Consider the following 15,679-nt stretch of genomic DNA (forward strand, 5'->3'; position numbering starts at 1 on the left):
TGGAAAAAAGTGGAAGAAAGTATGAATTGTTCTTGCTTCTGTACATGTTTTGAAGAAGTAGAACATACATATTTCATAGTTGTCATTAAAACAATACTGAAGTTAGGGTTTCCTTAATTTTTTCCTGTCTAAGTTATAGTAGTTGCCTATTTTTGAAAAGTAGTTGGCTCTTGTCTCAGAGGGTGCGATTCCACAGACAGCTGGAGCAATTTAATGGCTGTCTGTCACTGAAAGGAAAAGGTCTTTCTCACCATATACTGTCTCCATTTCTTGCACCAACTCTGGTAATTGTCAGTTCCTTTTATGCTCTGCTTTGGTTCACTGATGTGGCAAAACAACTTTATTTATTAACCTGGGAGCAAACAGAAGTGGTGTCTGTGCCTTTTTTGTGCAAACAGGAGGTAATATTCTGAATAGAAAGTATATCTTTCTTACAGAAGTTTATAGTACCTCTGCTCTTAAAGTCTTTCGGGGCTTTAGCGTGAGGAAAACAAGATTAATAGGCAGCTGGGAAATTGACATTTGATCAGTTTTATGGAACCTATTGACAGCTCTGAGTAGCACTTGCAGTAAATGATTGATTCCACCCTGATACTGATTACCAAGGACTTTTAAATAAGTCCTGGGTATGCAGGCTTGTGATTCAAAGAATGAGCAGTGAGATGCTGGTGAAAGAATGCTTGTTTGGTAGCAGGTAGAAATGTGAAGCAGAGTGAAGTGGCATGTTTAGAGTGCAGTTTTGTGTATCTGAACCAGTCTGATAGCTTTCTGTGACTGAAAGGGAAAGATTTCACTATTTCTTTTGCTGTCATGAGCAGCTCGTCTCTGCCAACTTGTCTCATCTGTCTGTGAGCCAGTTCAGTTTATGAACTGGGTAGGAAACTAACCAAAAAAGGTGCATTGCTGTTTCCATTTGTGAGGTGATCTCATTAAGAAGGAGACCACCTCCTTCTGGATGCTGGGGAGCTGTTAGATCAGTTCAGCATTTTCATGTGACTTCCCACTGGGGTTGATGTTTCATACTTCCACAGTAATGCTGGCATATAGATTTGCCATCCTTTCCTCTTAGTTTGCTCATTTGGCTTATAGTATGATCCCACAAATAGATTATTCTATACAACTGAGGTATGGGAAAGTAGAGGAAGGGACAAGAATTCTTTAAGCTGGTATTGCTGAGGAAAGCCTCTCATGAAGGTGTAGATCTATGGGTGTAGTTATGATAGATAAGTGGTAATTCCAATTCAAGAATTTGTCTCCTGACCTGTCAGTGCAGCTGTTTACAGGGTCGCCAACTGAATCATTGAAATGATGCACGTTAAAAGTTAGCCCTTCAAAAAGTAGGACAAGAACTAGCTGAACTGGCTTCTCTAGCAAAACCCACATATGTGGGTTCTGACATACTGTCAGAGATCTTCACCACTGGCATACATTGATGAAAGATGGTAACAGTGATCTTTTTCCTGTTATCTGGAGATAATCAAGGTATCTCAGATGCTTTAAATAGGCATACAATTAGTGAGATTTAAGATCCGATGCCTGTAAGAATTGAAACACTCTTCTCTTTCTCAGTAAGAATGGCTAGAAAGTCTTTTCTTTCAAGTCTCTAAGTGCTGCAGCCCAGTTTTGCACTGCAGTAGGAAATTCTGGTCTCATTGAAACTGATGAAATCCTGCCTAATAGACAAGCAAAACAGCAAGGAGGTGGGTAAACTATAGAAAGAGAGAAAGGTTGAGATAATGATTTAGAAAAGAGATGTAACATCAAGTATGAGGAAAGATGTGGTTAAAATGAGATACAAAATTGGTGTTTTGTAAAGATACTCCCATTTCACCAGCATACTACAAAGGATTATTATTTGAGCTGGACTAGAATTAGAGTTTTTTGTAACCTTTAATGGTTATGACAGGAAACTGGTGAATCTATTAAATTATAATGTGCTATTCAGCCATATTAGTGAATGTTAAGCTTCATTTAAAGGTGAGTAAATTAAAATTAGTGTGTAGATATTTTCTTTCTTTAAATTGCAGGTTTTGTATGGACTTCGGAGCAAAGCAGGGTAGTTACCAGTTTGGCCAGTGTGTTCAGATTCTGGGCTGACAGGTACTGAACAACTTTTTCAAGCTAAAGCTTAATGTAAATGCCCATCTGTGTACAAAATACTGTGAGAAACAAAACTGGTTAAGATTAAGCCTTACCTAGATGCTGAAGTTTGACATTACCTCTTTTTGGTTGTTAATGTTTTTATCTTCTTTTTTTATTATTATTTAATTTTTTGTTGTGAATTTTAGTTACAAGGAAATTCCCTGTGATGGAGAGTATCTTGAAGTCAAAGTATCACCTAATGGTGTTAGCAGAGTTGATGGAGCTACAGGCTTCCTTCCTGTTGAAACTGGCCAAAAGAACAGGCCAAACTGTAGCTTGTGTTTCTTCAGTGTAGAGCCAATGGCAACTACGTGGAATGTTTTTTCCACTCCCCATCAATGAGTAGGGAACTTCTTGCCAACGCAAATGGGATCGAGACCTGCAACTTGACTCAACATAATACAGTTCACACTGGGAAAAATATTTTAGCTAGAAAAATAGACGGGATTATACTAGCATGAATTTTGTTAATTTTTTTTTTCTGGTTAAAAGTTGTTTTCTGGTTTGAAGTCCTTAGGAATCTTAGAGCAAAATAATACTTCAGCTTTGTCTGTGTGACTTCAAGCCACTGCCTGTCTGTGATAAGGGCAAGTTATCACCTTAGACTGTCATGTCGATGAATGTTGCAGAATGCCCACAGTGACTTTACAGACTGCCAAAATTCACTGATTTCAAAAGCGCGTTCAGATTTTACCTTTGCAGTACAGCTTCTCTGTTTGCCTTAGTTGTGTTTTCTGGCGTGTATGCATTGACCAGCTAGGATTTTAAGATGATTTAGTGGAAGCTTAGTATTGCAGTTTTGCATACCTTCTGAACATAAGAATCTGTTGTCAGTGCTTTATCATCCTATCTGAATCTATTGTGAGAATGAAACTATTTGTATTTGGAAGGAATAATACTTACTTTGCTATTCATTTATGGAGAAAAATCTGTACTTTTATCATTAAATTAAAGCACAGTTTTATTCATACCTATGTTCTTGCCAGCTTCTGTGAAAAGTCTACATCTGCATTTTTAAATTAGCCCTGCCCATAACCCACAGCTTAGTATTTTTGCAGGGAAAGCATTAGAAAATTGGAATGGGTGAAAATTTGTATCCCTCTCAAATGAGGTTAAGTATAATAGTTACAAATCCTTTACCACTTATTCTACAGAAATTGTTCATCTGCTCTTCCAAAAGTTGTCTGCTTCTATTAACAAGCCTTTTATCTGTGTTGCAAATACAAAAAACTTCTTATGTTTAAGTGTGAAGAACTATCCAGCCTAGCAGCCTTGCATTTTCCTCATGGAGTTGTTGAATATTTCTTATCGCAAAACAGAGGATCTCAGCTCTATCTTTAGTTTCCTGAAAATACCTGATATCTGGCTATATCTGTGGATAGAAGAATAAATTTAAACAATGAGGTTTAATAGGCTAAGAGTTTTTCTTGCTTGTAGGTACTTTTGGTACTTTCAGTGTTTAACTCCAGTTGTAGGTAAAGGTAAAATAAAATTATATCTTTATTTAAAATTTTATCTTTATTATCTATATAAAGATATGCTATATCTTTTAAAAGATGCAAAAAAGTTAAAAGATGAAAGCTGAACACTGCTAATTTCCTAATTAAGGGCTGTAAGGTGATATAATATCCAGAAAGCACAGAGGAGAGTCAAAATCTGAGTAAGAAAATAAGTGTGTGAGATAAATGGGGCAGGAAATTCTCTCACTTTTAGAATGATCTGCAAGTTAGTAACAAAATTTGCATCTTTTTAATAACTAGTGAAATGTATATTAACAAAAATATACTTTTGGCATGTGTTGATATGTTCAAAATGTCCATGTTTCTATACTAAGAAATGTTTGTTAGCTGTTGTAGTCTAGACATGTATGTCTGTTTCAGAAATCTAGCAGCAAAAATAGAAAAAGGTTGCTGAAAGTGTAGCCTTATTTTTTTTTATTTATTTTTTATTTTTTTAATGATAGTTTATTTCTACATTTTCCCTCTGCCCTCCTGCCTATAGTTTGCAAGGAAATGCTTAGAGCAGGAGGAAGACAGGTACAGAATCTTAGTTCCAAATGTTCTGGATTTTTTAAATGAGGTATTATCAGTTTCTGGATAAGAGATCTAAATTTTATCATCTACCGAAGATAAGTATGGAAAAATAATTGGGAGCCAGAGGTACATCTGTTTAGAGATGTCTGTTGCTTTTCCCTCCTTGTGTCTAAAATATGCTCATTGAAGAAAAGCAACAGGAAAAACAAGAAGTTGCATCAGAGCTGCCATGACTCTTTCTGTTCCACTATTCTGTGTCAGTGTCTGTTCCCTTGTCTTGGTATTGCTTTTTTTCCAGGTGAACGGAATTTTGTTTATTCTCTACCCTACTACTAGGAAATCAGCAGAAAATAAGTAGAAACTAGAGGTTTCCTCCCAAATGGTGTGACAGTGGCCTTGGTTTTGTCCTAATGGGTATTAGTTTGGGAACTAACAGGGTAGAAAGAGAAAACAACTCCTAGTTTCCCTGACCACCCTTCTTTTTTTCCTCCCTTTTTCCTGGCAGCTATTCTGTCAAAGAAGTCTTCTGTTACCTAGGACCTTCTGCCAGTGCAGTTTCCATAGGTGAAGATAACCCCACTTAGGCTAACAGAGCTCAAGTTTATATCTTAAAAGTATGGAGGCACAGCCATAGGCCTCTTGCTAATACGGGTCCCCTTCGTCTTCAAGAGTTAATTCCCATTCTAGAGTAGAGACTAAGCAGGAAAGTGGACTTGCATTTCCACTCTTTTCTCTACGTTTCTGTGTTAAATAGTTGAGGATTTTTCTTTCCTGCTTGTAGCTTCCCTCTTAGAAATATTGGTATGAGACTACTGAGACTTTTCCACCTGCTCTTGCTTTCCTTGCTGTCTTTTATCACAGCTGTTTCTAATTAGCTGCTCACAACTCAAGGAAGTAGTTTGTCCTTATTAACCCTTTCTGGGTTGCTCCTGTAGAATTCATATTTCTCTTCCTTCCTCTTAACCCTACTGGCCCACATTGCTCTTTCTTTGTAACAGCTGCCAGGCACTTACCTCGTGTAGTTGGGCCAGCTGTTTTACTTCCTAAATGCTTACTCTAGTGACAAGGTAATGTAAAATCACAAAAGTCTCTTCTGGTGTTAAGTATAACCTTGACTCTCCCCTTCCCCCAAGATTAACCTCAGGAAAGCCAGAGGAGAGGGTGTGATGTGTAAATCAATCTAAATGGGTTCTGCTGCTTTCCCTGTGTTGGCACTGGCATTCATCTGACTACAAAGCAAACTGGTTCAGAAAGCTAAAGTAGCAGAAAATTGACCCTACTAATTCTGTGCCTGTGTGTGCGCACACACACACACACACACACACATGTTCATGCACCCATGTTGCTCCCTGAACTGACTTGCTGCAGGATCAGATGAGTGTCAGTGTTGGCTCAGATCGCAGGAGGGAGAGGGAACGCATGCCTGGGAGTAGGAGGAATGACAGTGGCAGTACTGAATTGTTTTGGAACCCCATTCTAAGGGGTGGCTGCCATATCTAGCCTTACTCCCATTGAAACATGGCGAGTAAATGATATATTAGTAAACAAAAAGTCAAATCCATGAATAGGATTAAAAATGTAATTTACTTTCTTCCAGTGCCTGACTTTGAATAAGTATTTACCCAAATGCTAGATTTACCAGTGACACCTCTCCTATGGAATTAAGAAATTATTTGAGTTTTGTAAAGAGAGAAAGAAGGAAAAATATTCAGTCAGCCATAGCAACTCAGAAGTAAAAGTTCCTTGACCAGGAAAGAATAGCATGAGGGTTGCAAACAAATTAAGCCTAAAATCGCATGAAAGAAACTGAGGTAACTCTCAAAGTGGGTCTTCCAGGGTCATTGAGCAGAAGTTGCCTTACAGTTTTTGGGTCTATAACTAGGAAACCGGAGGGAAGTTGGAGATCATGGGCACTTAACTGCTTTAGTTGTCTAATTCCATTCCCACTGGTCCAGTTGCGTCAGGCCTTTCATTCTGCTCATGTCTGTTTCTGTGAGAAGTAGAACATGGGACTTGGTTCACTTCAAGACCCTGGTGCCTGACAATGGTCACAAGTGATCATTTTACTCTTTTTACTAATCAGTAGTGATAGATGATACTATCATATTTATTATAAAAGATGAAAATTATGTTTTGGAAAATGGACAGTGTACTTTCAAGAAGGAGTGGATGTACTTCCCCCCCCCATTAGCCTCCTGTCACCTGCCTAACTTTCAGCTGATCAGATAACTATGGAGTAGGAGTTATCCATGAGAAACTTCACCATCCTGGAGAATGCATGACAAAGTTTCACTGGTCATGCCTGAATTTCTTCTCACTTTGTACAGTTCCTCAGTAACGGTGGCTCTTATATGCATATTGAGCTGGAGAAAGAGAAAGAAGTGCTGCCTGCTATGGAAAGGGCAGAGAGTTTGCAGTCTGTCCTCTCGCCACAAGAGCACAAGGTATGAAGTGAGAAGATGGTGGAATAGCAGTTGGGTAACATAAAATATGTGAGACACTGCATAGTATTTTTGGATAGGTGACTTAGTTTTCTTATTAGATACATTTATACTTGTAGTAGCAATGCTATGATGGTATGAGTATATTGCATATCACTGCTATCCATACTGTATTTATCAGGATTTTTTAATGCATTCTGCCATTTTTATGTGGATGCTTCTAGTTGTTTTTGATGCTGTCTTGAGGCTCGTGCTGCCACACCAGCTTTAACTGGTGTTGGAAAAATATGCATGTGGCAAAATGGAAAAAGGAAAATTTCATTTCAATTATAAGCCTAGCAAAGAAAGTTCAAGCATTTCTTCTTAATAACTGTAGTCATTTTTCAGGAAAGTATGGGTTAAATGAAGTATAGTAATGCACGAAAATTGAAGATATATTCTATTATTAGATCTTTGGACATTATCTCTTAATTAAGTATTTGATCATTACACTATGTTTTAAGCCTGTTCAGAAGGTGATCTTTTTGAACAAACTTCTGTTTTACAAAGATTTCCCTCAAATCCTTAAAATAACTGAGAACTGTTTGCCCTTATTAGAACAACTCTGCTTTTACTTAACTGGCATGAGAGAAACCTATGACTGATTGCTTTAGTCAGTCTTCCTTAAACTTTATGAAATGTTTTCAATCTCCTAAAAAGTTTACCTGTCACAAAGCAATTGCTTTCTCTGACTTCCGCTTTTCAGTTTGATACACCTTTAGGCTGTGATACAATCACTTTGCATGTTATATTTTCATTAATATGTGATACACTTTAATATGCTGACAATGTTTACTTTTCTGGATCAAAGTAGTATGAGTGTTTCTAAGTAGTATTTGTCTGAAATAGAGTATTTTAATTGAAGGTTCTTCCTAGCAGAAAGAAATGTTGCATGTGAAAGGTGTAAAGGAGGAGATTGGGCCCAAAATTAGGTTCTCCAGGTTTTCCAAAGAAACAAAAGGTTCAGAAGAAAGCAGATAATCCTAATGAACTGGTTTTGGATTAGGTTTAAATAACTTGTTTTCTCATTTTTAAGGTTATATCCTGATCTCATAACCGTCCTGATTCAAGGTTTTTTCTTCACTTTTTGAATGACTTTTATTGGTCTTTGAGCAAACAGCGAGTCAGGGACACAAGACTACAACAGTGTGGAGGGTCTTCTCTGAGAATCTGTTCTGAGACTTTTACTCCTGTTTTCCCAGTTATGATTTTGTTTATTTACATTTGGTCTTTTTTCTTCCCTTGACAAACAAGAGACGCATGATTCTTGTTTGTTTCTACATGTTAAATCCATCATCCAGGTTGATTCAGATAGCTCAGTCATCTCTTTCTTGGACTCAGAGCATGAAATTTGAAATGTTGAAGACTACTGGAATTAAAGGAGAAGAAGCTGAGATTTAACTCTTAAAATCATGTTCATGCCTTATGTTTTGGAGTAGATAGGAGTTCAAGCAGAGGAGCCAGTAAAACTGTCTTTCAAGAGCAGATGCAGTTCCCGAGGAAAGCTGGGTCAGCAAGTCATGTAGACACATTGGACTTTCTGTATTGGAGACCTTGGATTTTTAAGCAGTACTTGATAGGTTTCATATCAATAAAATGTAAGTTAGAGGAATGCTGGAGAGGAGGCTAGAGGAAGACTCTTCGAGGAGGCATTATTAACTCCACTGTCCCACTTCAAAAGTCTGCAGTTTAAACTGTGTCTGCTGTTTCAGTTTTTTTTTTCTTCCTCTGTTCTATGCCAAAGCTGAAAGGTCCACAAGTTTTTCTTCTTTTTTAGGCTGCATTTATGTAATACTGAGTATCTTACAGCTTGTTTCTGGTAGATGGAAGAAATGATGAGTAGTTTTTATTTTCAGTTTTGTTTACTTACATGGCATGTATGCAAACTCTTTTTTATATACTGAACAAAGTAGAAATCACACAGCAGGAACAGCAGAAGCCAAGAATATTGCATTTATGACTTAAATTTGTGGGCCGCATTGACTTTGGGGCCATTCTGTTTGCTTCTGATGCACACCTTTCCCAGGCCTACGATAGTAGCCTTTAACACTAAGAAAAACTTGAAATGACATAGCTGTTGTTAATGGTTGTTTCTCAAGAACTTTTCTTCACATTATTCCTCTTTCTGGATGTCTGGTGAGGGAAGCCCTGCTTTCTTCTTTCATTATACCCTCTTTTTGCCTTTTCCTCCAGTCTATAGTGACACGGCTGTTTCGAACAACATCCATAGATCTTTGGGGGGGTTTTGATTGCAGCAAGTGGAACTTCTATTATGATTTTGAAAGTGAAATTCCTTGTGTTCTAATAGAGTGGGAAAAACAGATGCAGGGTAATTGAAGTGTTGGTTTCTGAATATATTGGTTCTGTGACTTCTGCATATATATTTTGTTTACTTGGCAGTATGTGTGTGAAGAGGAAACTTTGTGAGAGGAAAAAAGCAGCAAAGGAAACACCATTGCTAACTCTAGTGGTTTTTACATGAGTTTCATGATACTTAGTGTTCTTAAAGCCCCATCTCCTGAATTCTAATAATCATCTGAGAATTTGGATGGTCTTGAAACACAAGCTTCTATCCTTCAAGGCTGCAGAACAAAGCATGCTCATATAAAAATTCAAGCTTAGGAAAGTGGAGGGAGAATCTTTAAAAAAACAAAAAAACCCAAACCCAAATGTTTTCTAGGTCAATCTTTTTCGAGGACCAAAAGGTTTTGAACTTTTTAAACTTTGGAATGGGTGGACTTGTGGATGACATGAAGTGAAAGGCAAAGACAGAAGAGAAGTGAAGACAAGACTGCAAGTGTGAATCAAGTTTCTTCCCTTCCAAGTCTTTCAGTCATCGCCTTGCTTTGGAAGAAATGAAACAATGTCAGATAAAATTGTCAGATGGGTAGAACAGTGTTATCACTGAATGTGAAACTGAAAGTCTTTGCTGTGTTTACAACTGCTCAGTCTCAAGCTTCCAGGGAGGTTTTACTCTTTAACACTGTCAGGCAGAAACTGTGTGGAAGCTAGTGTCCTGCCACCTCAGAATTTTGCAGAATTTAGACTCTAATGCTTAATCTGCTCCATTAAAGAAAATAACTGCTGCTTGTTATGAGTGGAACAGATTGAGAGAGAGAGAAGAAGAAATGATACTAGTAAGAATTCCTGTCTTTTCCTGAAGCCTTTCAGGAAAGCAAGCATCACTTCTGTGTTGTCACAACAAGCTCTTTTTCCGTGATTGTTTCTTATTTTTAAAACTAGAATTATAAACAGTTCTAGTCAGCTTCATGCTGATGATGATTTTGGATCAAGTATAATTGTTGTAAAATTACATTTCTTGTAGTTATAATTGTAAAATTATCCAGCTGTAAGATTAGGTACTCTGAAGGTGTTTCATAACTGAGTGCTAAAATGTGGGTCTGAGCAAAAAAGCTTCACTTCTGGTGCCAAGCTTAAGACTCTGTTATTTCTGTAAATTACTAGATATCCATACAGTTCAGGTTATTTGACGAGCCTTGTTTGGGGTAGCTTCATGATGTGAATAACAGATTTTTGTCATGTCAGGCTAGAACTGTTCTGTGGATGTGTTTGTGGAATATCTAGCACTTGGGACTAACTTCATTTTAGTCTCTTAGTCTTAGGTTCATTTGCAACGGCTTAATTCAAGTTTTAGGGAGGTTAATGGAAAGATGCATTTGTGTTGGGAGGTTACTTTCTATTCTCTTACCAGACTTGATATATGCTAGCAAAGTGGCTAACAAAGGAGTAGTTTGTCTTGTAACTCTTTGGAGATTTACTGATAGCTTTGAATCCAATATGTGATCTTCATATTAAGTACTTTAGACTGTAGTTTAATCATAAAATCACGTAAGCCAGAGAATTATACAAGGTACGTAAAATCAGCAGAGAGTTTCTATTTTATGAATGGTTCAAGCATCTTTGAACGTATATGTGAAAGTAGTAGGCTTGAGAAACCAACTTTTTAGTGTTTCTGTCAGCAGTAGTGGTATAGTTAGATATTTGTTCAAGATAGTAGTAGTAATGGTCATTTTGTTTATAACTAGCAGCATGCTATTTAGCCATTAGCTGCAGAGTTCTGCAGTTTTTCTGTTCTTCCGTATAACTGGAAATAATAGGGTGAAGTAATGCGAGACTGCTGAGCCAATCTAACAGTTCCCTTCTATTAACAGGGTTCATAGATCCCCAGCCCCTATTCTTCTCCTAAATGTATGCTTCTGTTAGCATGCTTCTTAGGTCCCTCTGTTATCCAGTTCAATTTGCTAGCAAAATACTCCAGCCCCAAAAAAGAATATCTTTATGTTCTATTAGCATGTGGAACTGCCTCCATGAAGTGTCCAGTGAGCACCAGAACCAGAGAAAAGCAAGCAGTGAGGAGAAAGAGTGAGACCTCTTCTGGTAGGTGGCAGCAGCAACCTGTTGAACTGGATTGAGTAGAAGTGTGGGGGGGGGGGGGGTGCGCAGAAAAATGAGGACAGGTGTAGGACAAAAGATGAATAAAGTTCAGTTTGAGATAACTTGTTAGCTTTTAATAAATGATACTGTTAAAGGATTCCTCTTATCAATCAGCCCGCAACAGTTGGTGCGGTGCAGAACGCTTAACTGCAGGACATGTACTAAAAGAGCTCTGTAGTAGTCTTTAAAAAGGACCCTCTGTCAAGTGACAGCAAACTGTTGTTTGCTCAACTACCTGTTGTAGGACCTTTTGAGAAGGTAGATGAATTTAGGTGCATCTAGGTTACCATGATGATATGATAAGACTTAGATACGATTATTTAAAAACACATATTACATTTTTGTGCATATTCAGATGGTACTTGTGTTTGGTGATATACTTGTGTGCATCAAAATTCTTGACCCTCACCTTACCTTATACACCCATGATAATGTGCTAGTACAAGTACCTGAATGAAGCTGTATATTAGTGGGCTCCCATTGACTGCAGTTTAGTTACTGTGAGTCTAGCAGAATTCTCACCATGAGAGTAGTGCTGTGCAACCTGGCTCTTGAAGAGGTATATTCAGACCAGATAAGGGAAGGAGGAGTAACCAGCCTCCTGACTTAAGACTTCGGTGTGATGTCTCCTTTACAATTTAGACTGCTGCAGAGTTGCACTATAGGACAGTCACATAGTGTGAGACTCATCTAGATCTGACGTACACTGCTTGTTGTGATTCTGTTCCTCTTAATTGCTGGAGAAGTGCACACTTTTAGTATTTCTATTTGAACGGATTTGTAATTGCACAGTCTTAGCTTCTGGGAGGATAAGTATCTGTGGTGGGAAAAGTTGTATTCAAGACAGAGGGTAACTCTGTCTCACCTGAATTAAGCCTGTAACAGTTTTTTCACTTCATTGCTGCTTGAGTTTAAAGAACAGTCAATGGATTTGCATGTATTACTGTTACTAAAGTTTGTATTATTGTAATATTCATTGAAAGTTTAATAAAAGACCAAGCACCACTACTAAACAAGATCTGTTGCTCATGATCTGTCTCTGGGCACTGCTTCTCTTCTGTGACAGCCATTCTGTTCTTGGCAATCATGTTGATTTAGAGTAATTTTTTAAATGTTCATTTTTAATTACAATAGTGCTCTCTTGAAATTCTAAAATGTAGCTTGAGTTAAATCTGATGATAAACATATGAACTTAACTGGTGAAAAATGCCTTTATTCCCATATTCTCTGAGTAGATAATATTAAAACTTCCCATGGATTCTTTGAAGCAGATTCATAGAAAGAAGTTGTAAAAGTCTCACTTACCTGTTTGAACACTGAGAAGGAAAATACATCAACATTAAGAATGGTACATCTGAATTATTAGTTTTTCTGAGAGGTGTAGGGATACTGTTACCTACATGTGAAGTATGCATGTGTGAATAATATATGAACTTGAATAATGGACTCTTTCCAACATTAATTTTTTTTTCTTTTAAATAAAGTTTAAAGCATACACTTGCTTTCAGGTATTAACTGCAGTCCTTTCAAAAACCATGCTGTGATCAGGAGGAGGAATAGGATGCTGCTGCTTTTGAACAAGGCTGAGACACAGGCATGTGCTCCCTGTAACTTACGTGCCATGCTAACATGATATAAGCCAGCTCCTTTCTGGAAGCCTTGTTCATGTAGTGATTCTCAAAACCAGCAAGGATACATAATTTTTCGTGGGTAGGTGTCTGTCCTGCAGTTCCTTTGGACTTAAAAATTTGAGGAGAAATAAGGCAGATTGCTAACAGAAAGGTTTATTTTGACAGATAAAATCTTGTCAAGGGGACAGGGGGGTATCCCTTACACAAACAGAGTAGCTAGTATTGTGAGGTGCATTAGTTTTTTATTCTTGTTACATTTTCTGTGCAATGATAAAGTAATTAAATATAAAGGTGCTGTAAACAGATGTTGTCTTATCTTACAGCTTATTTTCCTCTCCCTTTACCCTGCCCAGAATAGAGAGAGATTTGTTAAGAGAAGAAATGCAGTAGAGTCCTGCTAGTTTGCAGTAAGGGTAGAGATATCCAGTACCAATTATTGCAGCAGGTAAACCAGTGAATGAACGGTAAATAATGAAATAAATTTATTCCACACAAACAGGGATTTTTTTTAATTACTTATTATTATTATTATTTATTTATTTTTTTTTAATATAACAGGTTCTGTGAGAATTCCCTATAACCCTTGCAGGGTATTTCCTCAAAAGTAGGTGGAAACCCGCTGCTATTTTTTACACATTTTTAAGGTAATATTCTTCTCATTTATTCTGTGCTCTTTGGATAATGTGTTTAATCAATGCCAAAACATTTAAAGACTGTGGGTGTAGTTTCATGAGCATTTCTTTCCATGTCAGTACTGGCATGAGCTGCCCTGACCTGAGCTGCTTATTCCTGCCTTGTCCCTCAGTTGCAATAGTATAACTAGTTAATGTTCCAGGTGGCTGTGCAGCAAAGTAGACTGTGGAATTTACCATCAGAAAAATATTATTTTTAACCTGGAATGATTCCCTGACCAGCCTCACTGCTCGGCTGCACAAACAGTTGTGCCAGCACAGCTGAGGGATGAGGGCTGCTTAAGCTGGTACTGCAGTAAAAAAAGTGCTTGTGAAACTGTAGCTTAATCTTTGTGTTCGAGGTGTTTTGCTGGTACAGTTATACTATGCTGGCAAAATACTCTTCATACAGGTGCAGCTTTCATCAATATAGTGCATTTCACTTGTGAAATGGAGAAAAGAATACTTGTTTATTTTGTTCTGATATTGCTATATTGTCAAAATATATAATGTATGCATAGCTTCAGAAGCTGTGTGTCAATTCTGTATAATGTTCCTTATGTAATAAGGTTTTGAACTACTGTGGATTAGAAAATGAAAGAACTATCAAGCTGAGATATCCTTTGTTTATTTGTGCTGTCTACTTGGAATACATATAACACTGAGATAGTTGCTTCCATCTTTAACTATGTTAGTATTCCAGCAGATAAGGAAAGATAAGCAGCAATCTTTTATTTTTGAAGACGAGGGGAGCAGGAAATATTACAAGAAATGAAATTCACAGTTCTTGAGTAGATACAGTAAGAAGCTAAGAGCTCTTAAGGAGAGGTTTGGGATTTCAGAGGATAATATGGGAATTCTTAAGAATCCTTTTTTTTGTTGCTACATGTCTTCAAAGAGGTGTTATGTTGCTATGGGTCCACTTCAGGAAGAAACTGTCAAAATGTTTCATCATTTGATTCTTTGTGCAGAAACTCACTCCTATTCTCAAATTTCCTGCACTCTAGGTGATTAGATTCTTAATTTCTGATCTGGTTCTTCCATCATTTTAGGTATCAGTTTACTTCAGTTCTCAGTCTCATGCTATATAGATGGAGAAAAGGCAAGTGCCTCCCTTGGAATAGTTTAAGAACTAGAATTTTTTTATGCTTTGCTTTAAAATGTATAATTCTGCATATTGCTGCATGTGATATACAGAGAAGAAAAACATTGAATTATTCTGAGTAATTTTTTAAAAGTATTGCTACATTTCTTTATATCCACACACCATTCAGCTGATATGGGCTTCCTTCAACCATATTTGTGTAATAGTGTATTTATAGGATAAAAATAATCTGTTACAATATTTCATAGACATACTGCCTTAAACTGATAAATATCTATGCTTACGTTCACATGTGGCTGCAAAACAGTTTTATTAATCTAGGTTGGTAATTACTATTTGGAATGCCTTTTTTCCAAATTTACTTCTGATTATTGGTTCAGAATGAGCTTTTTAATACTTATATGGAAAATGAGTAATCTTAAGTTTTGAAATGAGCAACTACTCTAAACACTTCTGTCAGATGTTAATTACAGTCATGCAACATTAAAGTTGAACAATTATAAATCAGTTGGGAAATGTAAGTTAATGCTACAGTAGAAATACGTGCTCTACATATTCTTTTAAGAGTTTATTATACCTATGCCAACAACTGGAAGGAATTTTTTAATTATGCAAGTTTTAAGCTTTCATTAGAATGAAGCAAAACAAAATAGCTCCTAAACGTCTACATTTTATGGCTTGAAGAAAAAACATACATCTGTTCTTTGTAGACGGCGTTTTTTCTGACTCCTTGTAGCTTTCCTAATCAGTGAAGAAAAACTGGAATATGTGGGTAAACCTACTGATCTTTGCAAAGGTAAAATTGCTAGAATTACTGATATTTGAGGAAAATACGCCATAGTTCAGAAGCTATAAAAAAAAAAAAAAAGCTCGTGCAGGATTTCTCATGAAACTCAAAAAAGCATGTGGGACCGACTCATTTTACTGTGATAGAAATGTATTCCTTATAGATTAAAAGGCAAAGGAAACTACTAACTTCCACTGTTTGTAAGGGAGTTTTCTTTATAGCAGTATAATAATTAATGATGAGAAGTACTGGCTTTTTGTCCCTTTTCTGATATCAATTGAGACAGGAAATAAGGCATACTTTTCAAAAAGGATAATAGCATTTGTTGTTGTAGATTTCAAGTAACTTACTGTTAGATTAGTTTTTGCTATGAAA

The 15,679-nt window shown here is 36.9% G+C and overlaps 1 protein-coding gene across 3 annotated transcripts in view; it reads left to right on the forward strand.

Annotated features, from left to right (window-relative positions):
* Window positions 1-15,679, forward strand: part of TAB2 (TGF-beta activated kinase 1 (MAP3K7) binding protein 2) — a 69,139-nt gene that overhangs the window by 9,766 nt on the left and 43,694 nt on the right. The window contains exon 1 of one of the 3 annotated variants that reach the window (XM_067293547.1): window positions 11,039-11,053. The exons of 1 other annotated variant lie outside the window; for it this stretch is intronic. The gene's annotated coding sequence lies outside the window, so the exon portion shown is untranslated. Of the gene's footprint in view, window positions 1-11,038; window positions 11,054-12,441; window positions 12,459-15,679 lie in introns of those variants that run through there. One more of the 3 variants, XM_067293548.1, reaches the window with a different exon arrangement.

Source organism: Apteryx mantelli, chromosome 3 (genome assembly GCF_036417845.1).
Source record: "Apteryx mantelli isolate bAptMan1 chromosome 3, bAptMan1.hap1, whole genome shotgun sequence".
Lineage (NCBI taxonomy): Eukaryota > Metazoa > Chordata > Aves > Apterygiformes > Apterygidae > Apteryx > Apteryx mantelli.